Source organism: Gorilla gorilla, chromosome 13, assembly GCF_029281585.2.
Source record: "Gorilla gorilla gorilla isolate KB3781 chromosome 13, NHGRI_mGorGor1-v2.1_pri, whole genome shotgun sequence".
Classification (NCBI taxonomy): Eukaryota; Metazoa; Chordata; class Mammalia; order Primates; family Hominidae; genus Gorilla; species Gorilla gorilla.
The window spans coordinates 130,860,732-130,873,549 of NC_073237.2; the positions used below are offsets into that span (position 1 = coordinate 130,860,732).

A 12,818-nucleotide genomic window follows, 5' to 3' on the forward strand; every position below is an offset into this window, starting at 1 on the left:
CGCTCACTGGAGGATGGGAGTGACAGCCGGGCCCGGCCCCTGGTGGAGTCTGAGTGCCAGCTGTGGCCCACACGGCTTGGTGAAGGGGCCTTGGGGTGAGAGGTGGGTACAGCGAGAGGCCACCAGGCCGTGTCCTCGCCCTCCTGCCCTCTGCGTTCATTCTCTGTCTCATGTGGGGGTGTCCATGGACGAGCTCCCTTCCAGGACCGGCCAGGAGGACCGTGAGCAGCGGGGCCACATGGCTGGGGAGCAGGCTTGGTGCCTCTCTGTCGCTCAGGCCAGGAGCTCTCCCTGGATCCTGCTGCTGTTGCCTGCAGCTGGGCCTGAGCCAGGGAGGCCATCCTGGGGCCCAGGGGCAGGCTTGAGGTGGGGACGTGGCATCCGCAGCCCTGGCTGGCCTTGTCTGTGGGAGGCCTGGCCAGGGCTGACTCATCAGGAGCTGGGAGCTGAGCAGACCAGGCCCAGCTGTCTGGAGAGTCTGGGCTTATCCCTGCGTTATGACGAAATCACGGCGCAGAAACCCGGGAGGGGGCTGCACTCACAGCGGAAAAGCTGTCGTGGGCAGCAGGCTGGGCACTGAGGGGTGAGACCCTGGCCGCCCCCATGTCCAACCCACGCTGCCTGTCTTAGGGTGGCCCACCATGCTCACTTGCCCGGGACTGAGGGGCTTCCCAGGACTCAAGCCTTTCAGCTCTAGGGGTGGTAGAGTTTTGGGCAAAGCAAGACAGTTGTCACCGTAGTGGGGGCTGCATGGCTGGAGAACATTCCCTGGAGAACTCTTGATACAATGGCCTGGCGTGGGGAAATTGAGGCTCACAGAAATTAAGACACAGGCCCAGGGTCCTGAAGCTCCTAGGACCAGCGCCTGGAGTTTTTGGAGTGTGGCCTGGCGCTGTTCCTGCTGACAGCCACAGTGGCCTGGGGTGGCAATGGTGGCACAAGGCAATGAGCTCCACCCTCTCCACAATTAGTGGTGCTCCTTCCTGCTAAGCTGGAGGCAGCTTCCAGAATGCTCTGCTCCAGCACCTAGCCTGCATTCCAGATTTGGTGGGCTCTGTGGCAACTGGGCCAGACCAGGGTGTTTAGAGCCCCTCATCCTTCAGGTCTACTGTCGCCCCATTCCTCTACACTGAGCAGCCAACGCCCAGCCTCACATCCTGGTCCTTTTCACACCAGACACGTCTGTCGGCCCCTTTCCCCTATGCCTTCAGACAGGCGCTGGTCCGACCTACCTGCTCATGCCAAGGAACCAGCTTCCTTCAACTGCCTTCCCTGCCTTGGTTTCCCATCACTGCAAGTGGGGAGAGGTACCTTTCACACTAGACTCTGTGAAGTTGCCATTCTCCAGACCTCACCAGCCAGTGCCCTGGGCTCCCCCCATGCCCACCCACAATTGCCGGGAGCCTCAGCCCAGGCCTCACCCTGGCTGATCCGCTGTGCTAGGAAGGGCAGCCGGGCCCCCTGTCTGTATTCCCTGCCGAACCTTGGGCTGGGTCTCTCCTGCTCTTCCTATCGGGGGCAGAGGTTAATGAGCACAAGCTCTAGAGTCAGATAGTCTCGGGTTCAAATCCTGCCTCTGCTGTCCGCACATCAGTACAGCAGGAATACCACTGACTCCCCACTGGGAAAATCCAGCAGCATCAGCCACTCACTGGCCGCCAGTACCAGAGTGCCCGTGGCGCATCAGGCATGGCTAGTTCCTCACTCACACGGCCTCCAGATAGCTGCAGGGAGACGGGGTCATTATCTTTATCTTCTCCATTTACACATGAGGAAACTGAGGGCCAGGGAAGGGAGGTGAAGGCCAAGTTCCCCCAACTGGTGAGAAGGACCTTGTCTCCAGGTCTGTGAAAGGGGAAAGTTGTAACTGCCACTCAGGACTGGAGAAATGATGCTGCCTTCCCTCCAGGCGTGCCTCCCACACCCCCTGGAAGCAATCCTATCTGCCCTTCCCTGCAGAGATTGCCACTGATTTGTTTTTTGTGATGACTGTATTTTTTTTTTTTTTTTGGAGACACAGTCTCACTCTGTCACCCAGGCTGGAGTGCAGTGGCACAATCTTGGCTCACTGCAACCTCTGTCTCCTTGGTTCAAGCGATTCTCCTGCCTCACCCTTTCAAGTAGCTGAGATTACAGGCACCCACCACCACGCCCAGCTAATTTTTGAATTTTTAGTAGAGATGGGTTTTGCCATGTTGGCCAGGCTGGTCTTGAACTCTTGACCTCAGGTGATCTGCCTACCTTGGCCTCCCAAAGTGTTGGGATGACAGGCGTGAGCCACCACGCCCAGCCAGTTTTGTTTTTTGTTGTGGTCTTCATTCCTAAATGATTTCATTTTTTCCAATTTGTGATGCACATAAATGCAATCATGCATTTTAAAAAATTCTGTCCTGGGTCACAGTCCTTGTGCCACCTCTCTCACTGTAGCTTGTCCCTCAGCCAGAGGCAACCTCATTCAAGACGCTGTGTTGGCAAATGAGATGCTCTTTGAGCCCTCGGAGGGCATAGGTGGTCAGGCTGTGTGGATAGGGAGGGTGCGGGTCCCCTGTGTGTCCGGGCCGTGTGGATGGGTGGGTGCGGGTCCCCTGTGTGGCCCGGCTGTGTGGATGGGTGGGTGCGGGTCCCCTGTGTGGCCCGGCTGTGTGGATGGGTGGGTGCGGGTCCCCTGTGTGGCCCGGCTGTGTGGATGGGTGGGTGCGGGTCCCCTGTGTGGCCCGGCTGTGTGGATGGGTGGGTGTGGGTCCCCTGTGTGGCCGGGCCGTGTGGATGGGGGGGGTGCGGGTCCCCTGTGTGGCCGGGCCGTGTGGATGGGGGGGGTGCGGGTCCCCTGTGTGTCCGGGCCATGTGCATGGGTGGGTGCGGGTCCCCTGTGTGTCCGGGCCGTGTGCATGGGTGGGTGCGGGTCCCCTGTGTGTCCGGGCCGTGTGGATGGGTGGGTGCGGGTCCCCTGTGTGTCCGGGCCGTGTGGATGGGTGGGTGCGGGCCCCCTGTGTGTCCGGGCCGTGTGGATGGGTGGGTGCGGGTCCCCTGTGTGGCCCGGCTGTGTGGATGGGTGGGTGCGGGTCCCCTGTGTGGCCCGGCTGTGTGGATGGGTGGGTGTGGGTCCCCTGTGTGTCCGGGCCGTGTGGATGGGGGGGGGTGCGGGTCCCCTGTGTGTCCGGGCCGTGTGCATGGGGGGGGTGCGGGTCCCCTGTGTGTCCGGGCCGTGTGCATGGGTGGGTGCGGGTCCCCTGTGTGGCCGGGCCGTGTGGATGGGTGGGTGTGGGTCCCCTGTGTGGCCGGGCTGTGTGGATGGGTGGGTGTGGGTCCCCTGTGTGTCCGGGCCGTGTGGATGGGGGGGGTGTGGGTCCCCTGTGTGTCCGGGCTGTGTGGATGGGGGGGTGCGGGTCCCCTGTGTGGCCCGGCTGTGTGGATGGGGGGGTGTGGGTCCCCTGTGTGGCCCGGCTATGTGGATGGGTGGGTGGGGGGCCGTGTGGATGGGGGGGTGCGGGTCAGCTGTGTTGTTGCAGGGACTGTCGTTTGTTCTTGTGCGTTGTCATGTAATATTTCATTCTCTGACTATTCCTCAATTCACCTGCATTGCTTCCATTTAGGGATCCTGTGAATAAAATGGCACAGACGTGCTTGCACGGCTTTCCTGCTGAGAGTCCATGAGCGTCTCGAGGATTTGGTGAGTTGTGAGATTTTCACACATTCAAAGGTGGGAGGCAATTCCAAATTGCTTTCCAGAGTGGGTTTTTACAAATGGACAAGCTAATGAGCATTCCCATTGCTCTGAAACCTCACCAATAATTGGTATCTCCATTGTGTTGACAATCTGGTGGGTAATCGTATATTGTGGTTTAACTTAAATTTTCTCCATATTGATGTGCTAGAGTTCCTCGGCGTGTTTACTGGCTACTGCAGGTTCATTATCTGAAAGTCAATTTTTTTGGCCTATTTCTGTATTGCAATGTTTGCCTTTTAAAGATACTGATTTATAGGAGTTCTTTATATATCCTGGATTTGCACCCTTGACTTAGTTCTGGGTTTCCAACTTTTTCCCACACCCTGGCTTGTCTTTTCTCTTTCTTTAGCATGTCTTTTGCTGAACAGTGACATTTATCTTCTTTTTGTTTATGGTTAGTGACCTTGGTCCCTTGTTTGGGAAATCCTTCTGTGCCCTGAGGAATCGTTTCCCAAGTCAGTTTCTTAAAGCTGTAGAATTGCGTTTGCCATGTTTTGGTCTTTGTTTCACTGGAATTGGTTTTTGTGTGCAATCTAAGGTCAAGTATCAATTTCACTCCCCCCGCCCCATGTGGGTGGGTATTCAGTTGTTCCCAAATTGTTTATTGAATTAATTTATCTCTTCCCCACTGATCTCAAATGGCATCTCTGTGAAACACACTTTTTAAAAAATACTTTAAGTTCTAGGGTACATGTGCACAACGTGCAGGTTTGTTACATATACATACATGTGTCATGTTGGTGTGCTGCACCCATTAACTCATCACTTACATGAGGTATTTATCCTAATGCTATCCCTCCCGCCTCCCCCCACCCCACGACAGGCCCCGGTGTGTGATGTTCCCCACCCCGTGTCCAAGTGTTCTCATTGTTGAATTCCCACCTATGAGTGAGAACATGCGGTGTTTGGTTTTCAGTCCTTGCGATAGTTTGCTCAGAATGATGGTTTCCAGCTTCATCCATGTCCCTACAAAGGACATGAACTCATCCTTTTGTATGGCTGCATAGTATTCCATGGTGTATGTGTGCCACATTTTCTTAATCCAGTCTATCATTGATGGACATTTGGGTTGGTTCCAAGTCTTTGCTATTGTCAATAGTGCCGCAATAAACATACGTGTGCATGTGTCTTTATAGTAGCATGATTTATAATCCTTTGGGTATATACCCAGTAATGGGATCGCTGGGTCAAATGGTATTCACAGTTCTAGATCCTTGAGGAATTGCCACACTGTCTTCCACAATGGTTGAACTAGTTTACAGTCCCACCAACAGTGTAAAAGTGTTCCTATTTCTCCACATCCTCTCCAGCACCAGTTGTTTCCTGACTTTTTAATGATCGCCATTCTAACTGGTGTGAGATGGTATCTCATTGTGGTTTTGATTTGCATTTCTCTGATGCCAGTGATGGTGAGCATTTTTTCATTTGTCTGTTGGCTGCATAAATGTCTTCTTTTGAGAAGTGTCTGTTCATATCCTTCACCTACTTTTTCATGGGGTTGTTTGATTTTTTCTTGTAAATTTAAGTTCTTTGTAGATTCTGGATATTAGCCCTTTGTCAGATGGGTAGATTGCAAAAATTTTCTCCCATTCTGTAGGTTGCCTGTTCACTCTGATGGTAGTTTCTTTTGTTGTGCAGAAGCTCTTTAGTTTAATTAGATCCCATTTGTCTATTTTGGTTTTTGTTGCCATTGCTTTTGGTGTTTTAGTCATGAAGTCTTTGCCCATGCCTATGTCCTGAATGGTATTGCCTAGGTTTTCTTCCAGGGTTTTTATGGTTTTAGATCTAACATTTAAGTCTTTAATCCATCTTGAATTAATTTTTGTATAAGAGGTAAGGAAGGGATCCAGTTTCAGCTTTCTACATATGGCTAGCCAGTTTTCCCAGCACCATTTATTAAATAGGGAATCCTTCCCCCATTTCTTGTTTTCATCAGGTTTGTCAAAGATCAGATGGTGGTAGATGTGTGGTGTTATTTCTGAGGCCTGTGTTCTGTTCCATGGGTCTATATCTCTGTTTTGGTACCAGTACCGTGCTGTGTTACTCTAGCCTTGTAGTATAGTTTGAAGTCAGGTAGGGTGATGCCTCCAGCTTTGTTCTTTTGGCTTAGGATTGACTGGGCGATGTGGGCTCTTTTTTGGTTCCATATGAACTTTAAAGTAGTTTTTTCCAATTCTGTGAAGAAAGTCATTGGTAGCTTGATGGGGATGGCATTGAATCTATAAATTACCTTGGGCGGTATGGCCATTTTCACAATATTGATTCTTCCTATCCATGAGGGTAGAATGTTCTTCCATTTGTTTGTGTCCTCTTTTTGAGGAGTGGTTTGCAGTTCTCCTTGAAGAGGTCCTTCACATCCCTTGTAAGTTGGATTCCTAGGTATTTTATTTTCTTTGTAGCAATTGTAAAAGGGAGTTCACTCATGATTTGGCTCTCTGTTTGTCTGTTATTGGTGTATAGGAATGCTTGTGATTTTTGCACATTGATTTTGTATCCTGAGACTTTGCTGAAGTTGCTTATCGGCTTAAGGAGATTTTGGGCTGAGACAATGGGGTTTTCTAAATATACAATCATGTCATCTGCAAACAGGGACAATTTGACTTCCTCTTTTCCTAATTGAATACCCTTTATTTCCTTCTCCTGCCTGATTGCCCTGGCCAGAACTTCCAACACTATGTTGAATAGGAGTGGTGAGAGAGGGCATCCCTGTCTTGTGCCAGTTTTCAAAGGGAATGCTTCCAGTTTTTGCCCATTCAGTATGATATTGGCTGTGGGTTTGTCGTAAATAGCTCTTATTATTTTGAGATACGTCCCATCAATACCTAGTTTATTGACAGTTTTTAGCATGAAGGGCTGTTGAATTTTGTCGAAGGCCTTTTCTGCATCTATTGAGATGCAGAGATCATGTGGTTTTTGTCTTTGGTTCTGTTTATGTGATGGATTATGTTTATTGATTTGTGTACGTTGAACCAGGCTTGCATCCCAGGGATGAAGCCGACTTGATCGTGGTGGATAAGCTTTTTGATGTGCTGCTGGATTTGGTTTGCCAGTATTTTATTGAGGATTTTTGCATCGATGTTCATCAGGGATATTGGTCTAAAATTCTCTTTTTTTGTTGTGTCTCTGCCAGGCTTTGGTATCAGGATGACGCTGGCCTCATAAAATGAGTTAGGGAGGATTCCCTCTGTTTCTATTGATTGGAACAGTTTCAGAAGGAACGGTACCAGCTCCTCGTTGTACCTCTGGTAGAATACAGCTGTGAATCCATCTAAGTGTCCCTGTGTCTGGGTGTCTTTCTGAGCTTTTGATTTTGTTTTCCTGGAGATTTATCTGCTCTTGTTCCAATTCCACACTGTCATGATCATTACAGCCTGATTAGAAATCCTGACAATAAGAAGGGACAGTTCTTTTACCTTGCTTTCCTTCAAGAATGTCTTGGCTATAACTGGCCCTTTGCAATTAAACATGAACTTCAAAATCACTTTGCCAGTTCCACAGATTACAATTCTCTTGGGATTCTGAGTCCAGTGAATATGAATCTATAGCCCACTTTGGGGACAGTTGACTTATTTACAATACTGAGTCTTCCAATCTATTAACGTCTTAAATCACTTATTTATATATTCTGTAATATGGCTCAAAGTCTCATCATATTTTCCAAATATACATTATTTTCTTCATAAATGTCTTTCAGTAGATATATTCATAGGAACTTCATATTTTTATATTATGAGTGGTATCTTTCTTCATTTATAAATATTTGTTGCTATCATGTAGAAATTTAACTCTAATTTGTGCATGAATTTTTGTATTTGGCAACTTTGCCAAACTTCCTGTCTGTTGGCTTATCTCCACATTCATACGGCTCTTATATGTACATAATCATATCATCAACAAATGGTAACTGTTTGGTTTTTCCTTTTCAATACTGGTAGCTTTTATCCCCTTGTCTTCCTGTCCTGGCTAGGACTTCTAGTACAATATGGAATAGAGGTGGTGAGACCGGACATATTGTCTTATGCCCTGTTTCAAAGGATAGCTTTAAAGTTTCACTATTAAATATGATTTTACAGTAGGTGTTTTGCACACAGTCTTTATCAGGTTAAAGAAGTTGTCTTTTATTTCTATTTCTCCGTTTGGTACATACTATTTATTTAGCAGGTTAAATAAGTTTCTGTCTATTTCCTTCACTGAAAAACAGTTTTAAATCCTGAATGTATCCTGAATTCAATTATCTTCTTCCGTCTTCACTGAGATGAGTCTATGACTTTTAAATCTTTAATCTGTTAGTGTAGTATGTTGTATTAATTTTTCTGAATGTTCAATCATTTAACCTTGCATTCCTTAGATAAATTCAACTTGTCCATGGTGTGTGATTCTGCATATGCAGTTGGGTTTAGTTTGCTAAGATTGTGTTTGCATTTATGTTCATGAGTGAGGCTGGCCCATGATGGTCATTTCCTATGCTGTCCTTGTCAGGCTTGGGGGTAGAATTCCTTCTTTTCTATTATCTGTGAGTGATGAGAATTTTTTTTTTTTTTGAAACAGAGTCTCACTTCGTTGCCCAGGCTGGAGTGCTGTGGTGCAGTCTCGGCTCACTGCAACCTTTTCCTCCCGCGTTCAAGCAATTCTCCTGCCTCTGCCTCCTGAGTACCTGGGATTACAGGCATGCGCCGCCACGTCTGGCTAATTTTTTGTATTTTTAGTAGAGACGAGGTTTCACCATGTTGGACAGGCTGATCTCAAACTCCTGACCTCGTGATTCGCCTGCCTCGGCCTCCCAAAGTGCTAGGATTACAGGCTTGAGCCACCATGCCCAGCAGAGTGATGAGAATTTACTGATGAATTTTTCTTGGCTTGAGGTTTTATTTGTGGAAAGATTTTGAACTAGTGATTCAGTTTCTTGAGTGGTGATTGGACCATGTAGGGGTTCTATTCATGAGTTTGTGATATTTTTCTAGGGACATGTTCATTGTGTCAAATGCTAATATTTATTAGGAAAGTTTCATAATATCCTCTTATTATAATGTTGCCATATCATAATATGTGTAGTGATTTTCTTTTTCATTCTCAATATTAGTAAGTAATTTGTACCTTTTCTAATTTTTTCTTTTGATTAGTCTTGCCAAAATTAGTAAATTTTATTATTTATTATCTTTAAGAAACTGACTCTGATTTTTTATTCTATTTTATAGTTTTCTATTTCATTAAGTTCTTTTTATTTAATTAACTTACTTATTCATTATTTTATTTTTTCTTCTACTTTCTTGGAATTATTTTGCTGTGTTTTCTTCTTGAGATCTGGATTTAGCTGAGTAATTGTCAACCTTTTTTTTTCTCTAGTCTAATCACTTACGACTATAAATGTCTTTAATGTATTGCTTTATGTGGCATTTTGTATTCATAACATTCATGAATTTTTAGTATTCAATAAAAGCATTTTCTAATTTTTGTTAAATCTTGCTTTGAAAATAGGTTATTTAGAAGTGTTCAGGCTGGGTGCGGTGGCTCATGCCTGTAATCCCAGCACTTTGGGAGGCCCAGGCGGGTGGATCACGAGGTCAGGAGATCGAGACCATCCTGGCTAACACGGTGAAACCCCGTCTCTACTAAAAATACAAAAAAAAAATTAGCTGGGCGTGGTGGCAGGCACCTGTAGTCCCAGCTACTCGGGAGGCTGAGGCAGGAGAATGATGTGAACCCGGGAGGCAGAGCTAGCAGTGAGCTGAGATCACGCCACTGCACTCCAGCCTGGGCAACAGAGTGAGACTCCATCTCAAAAAAAAAAAAAAAAAAAAAAAAAAAGTGTTCATTAGTTTTTAAACATATGAGGATTGTCTAATCATCTTGCACTGTGGTAAGAAAATACTCGCTGGCTATTTTAATTCTTTGAGGTTGTTTGAGGTCCATGTAGGCCTCAAGATATAGTCACCTTTCCTCAGGTGAGGAAATGTCTGCTTCAGAAGGGTTTGTGAGTGCAGTTCCATGTGAATGGAACCGAGTCGCTAATTGCTTTGCTCACCTCTTCTCTGCCTGTCCAACTCCTCTCAAAGTCTCCCACTGGGACTGTGGGTTTGCCGGTTTCTTCTTGGAGGCTTTTGATTTTTCCCTTTAATTTTCAGGCTGTGTTTTAAGTCTATGCAGACTGGTTTTGTTTTCTTTTGCCAGTGAATTGAACTCTTCATTATAGCAAGGCAACAATTCCTAGTGATGCATTTTGTCTGCAGATACTCTGTCTGGCTTCCTCTGGTTTGCCGTTGCATCTTCTTTATCTGTGTACTTCCAACCTCTGCAGATCTTTATGTTTTGAGCATTTTCTGTAAACACCATGAGGTTCGATTTCTCCCCATAGTCTGTCAGCCTTTGTCTTTCTACTGCAGTGTTTAGTCTATTTAAATTTAATATGATTGCTTTATATTTAGGTTCAAATAGACTACTTTTTTTTTTATTTTTAGCTGTTGCATATTTTTCTTTTCTATATTGTCTTCTTTTGGCTTTAAGTCTTTTTTTATTTCTATTTTCTATTCTATTAGTTTAGGAGTTCTGTACCATTGCTGGTCTTTTTGTGGTTTATCTAGTAGTTGCAATATACATCTTTAGCTTCTATGAGTTTTCCAGGGCTGCTATAATAAATCAACTAACCGTGGGGCCTAACATAGAGAAAGTTTATTCTGTCCCAGTTCTGGAGGCCGGAACTCTAAAACCAAGGTGTTAGCAAGGCCGCACTCCCTCTGGAGGGTCTAGGGAAGCCTCCTCTAGCTTCTGGTGGCTTCAAGCATTCCCTGGCTTGTGGTTCTATCACTCCAACCTCTGCTTCCGTCTTCATGTGGCCTCTTCTCTGTGTCGCTCTGTGTCCTCTTCTCTTCCTGTAAAGTCTCAAGTCATTGGATTTAGGGCCTACACTAACTCAGTATGATCTTACCTTGATCCTTAACCATGTGCATCGGCAAAGACACAATTTCTAATTTAGGTCTTATTCTGAGGTTCTGGGTGGACATGAACTTTGGGGGACCCTATGCACTGCATTATGCTTACCAAGACGCAGAGTTAATCAATACCCTGACAGCACAGGAATCCCACATGGAACCCTGAGGCCCCACATTTACTCCTCGCTGATTTCTAGGTATTTCTGTTCTGTCTTGTCCTATCGTAACCCACAGGCTTTATTTGTTTTTGCAGCCAGAACTCCTTTCAACTGACCCACTTCTGCCAGGATGCATGCCCACCTTATCCCCCTCCTCTCAGTTCTTCCACCTAGAATCATGTTTCTTGGGCCCGGAATTTACCTTTTAGGCTTTTAGTAGAGACACTCTGTTGTTGAACTCTCTTGGGTTTTGGTTTTCTGAAAATGTCTTTATTCTGCCCTCTTTCTTGGCGTTTCAGTGGGGTTTTCTTTCAGCTCATCGAAGACGCCATGTCATGGGCTTCTGGTTTTCATTCCTGTGTTTGACAAGTCAGATGTCAGCCTGCCTCTCTGGCAGGTAATTGTCTCCGTCTCTGGCTGCTTTGAAGATGTTTCTCTTTGTTTCTGCAGTTTCACTAAGATGAGTCCAGGTGTGGATGGCTTTTTATTTATCCCACCTGGGGTCCACTGGGCTTTTTTTTTTTGAGACGGAGTCTTGCTCTGTCACCCAGGCTGGAGTGCAGTGGCATGATCTTGGTTCACTGCAAGCTCCGCCTCCCACGTTCACACCAATCTCCTGCCTCAGCCTCTCAAGTAGCTGGGACTACAGGTGCCTGCCACCACGCCCGGCTAATTTTTTTGTATTTTTAGTAGAGACGGGGTTTCACCGTGTTAGCCAGGATGGTCTCGATCTCCTGACCTTGTGATCCGCCCGCCTCAGCCGCTTTTTTACATCTGCGGCTGTGTCCCATCAGTTCTGTGAAATCCCCAGGCATTATCTCTTAAAATATCATGCTGCTCCCATTGCCTCTTCTTACCTTCTGCAACCTGATGAGATGACATGAGACCTTCTGACTTTCTTCTTCTTGCCTCCATACTTCTCAGATTCCCCATCCTCTTGCCTCACTGTACAGCATTCTCTAGAATTTCTTCTAACCTAACCTGTCTTTATTTATTTTTTATTTTTATTTTTTTGAGACAGAGCTTCGCTCTTGTCACCCAGGCTGGAGTGTAGTGGTGCAATCTTGGCTCACTGCAATCTCCGCCCTCTGGGTTCAAGGGATTCTCCTGTGTCAGCCTCCTGAATAGCTGGGACTACAGGTGCATGCCACCATGCTGGGCTAATTTTTGTATTTTTAGTAGAGACAGGGTTTCATCATGTTGCCCAGGGTGGTCTCAAACTCCTGACCTCAGATGATCCACCCACCTTGGCCTCCCAAAGTGCTGGGATTACAAGTGTGAGCCACTGCACCCAGCCCTAACCTATCTTTAGTTCATCAGTTCTTCTTCAGTTGAAGTGAACATACTATGAGAATAAAAATTAAAGCCATAATCTTAATTATATTTTTACCTTAGCTTTCTACTCCTTTTTCACCAAGTCAATGCCTGTTTCTAGCTTCCTGCTTACTATTTTCAGTCTGGCTTTTCTTTAAGCTCAATAAAAGCCTAGTTGTTTTATGATACATGCCTGATTTCTTTAGTATTTGAAGTCTGCGTGTCTGTTTCTGCCCTCTGTTTTCTCTCTTGTCTCTTACTCATTGGATTTTGTTCCCCTTTGTCCTTGTACTGAGACCTGCCTGTGTTCTTTAGTATGTAATATGTGGAGGTTCTTTGAGGCCTAGGATGAAGGTGAATTTTTCTGGAAGGGATTTGCGTTTGGTTCTTCTGGGCCACCGCAGATCCAGGGTTATCTTGCTCCAAACTCATTGATGGAGCATCTTTAATTTGCCGGGAGATGGGAAATTGTGCCGCAAGGCTGGCTTGTGGTTGCCATTTTCAGCGATGTGCCCTCCCCAGCCCCACCCTGAGCTCAGCACCAGGGCAGCGTTTCTGGTGGTGTCCTGAGGTGGGGCATGGGTGGGTTTGTTTCTGTCTGACCTGCATCTGAGGGATGTGCAACTCGTGCCCCAGCTCTGTGAACAAGGCCTCCCACTGGCCTCGAGTGGGCCCTGGGCTTGGCTCTGTGCC

The 12,818-nt window shown here is 46.6% G+C and overlaps 1 long non-coding RNA gene across 1 annotated transcript in view; it reads left to right on the top strand.

Moving 5' to 3' along the window:
- The window catches only part of LOC134756844 (uncharacterized), a 57,841-nt gene that overhangs the window by 15,804 nt on the left and 29,219 nt on the right, over positions 1–12,818 (top strand). The window contains exon 2 of the long non-coding RNA XR_010130143.1: positions 3,594–3,670. This is a non-coding gene — a long non-coding RNA (uncharacterized lncRNA). The remainder of the gene's footprint in view (positions 1–3,593; positions 3,671–12,818) is intronic.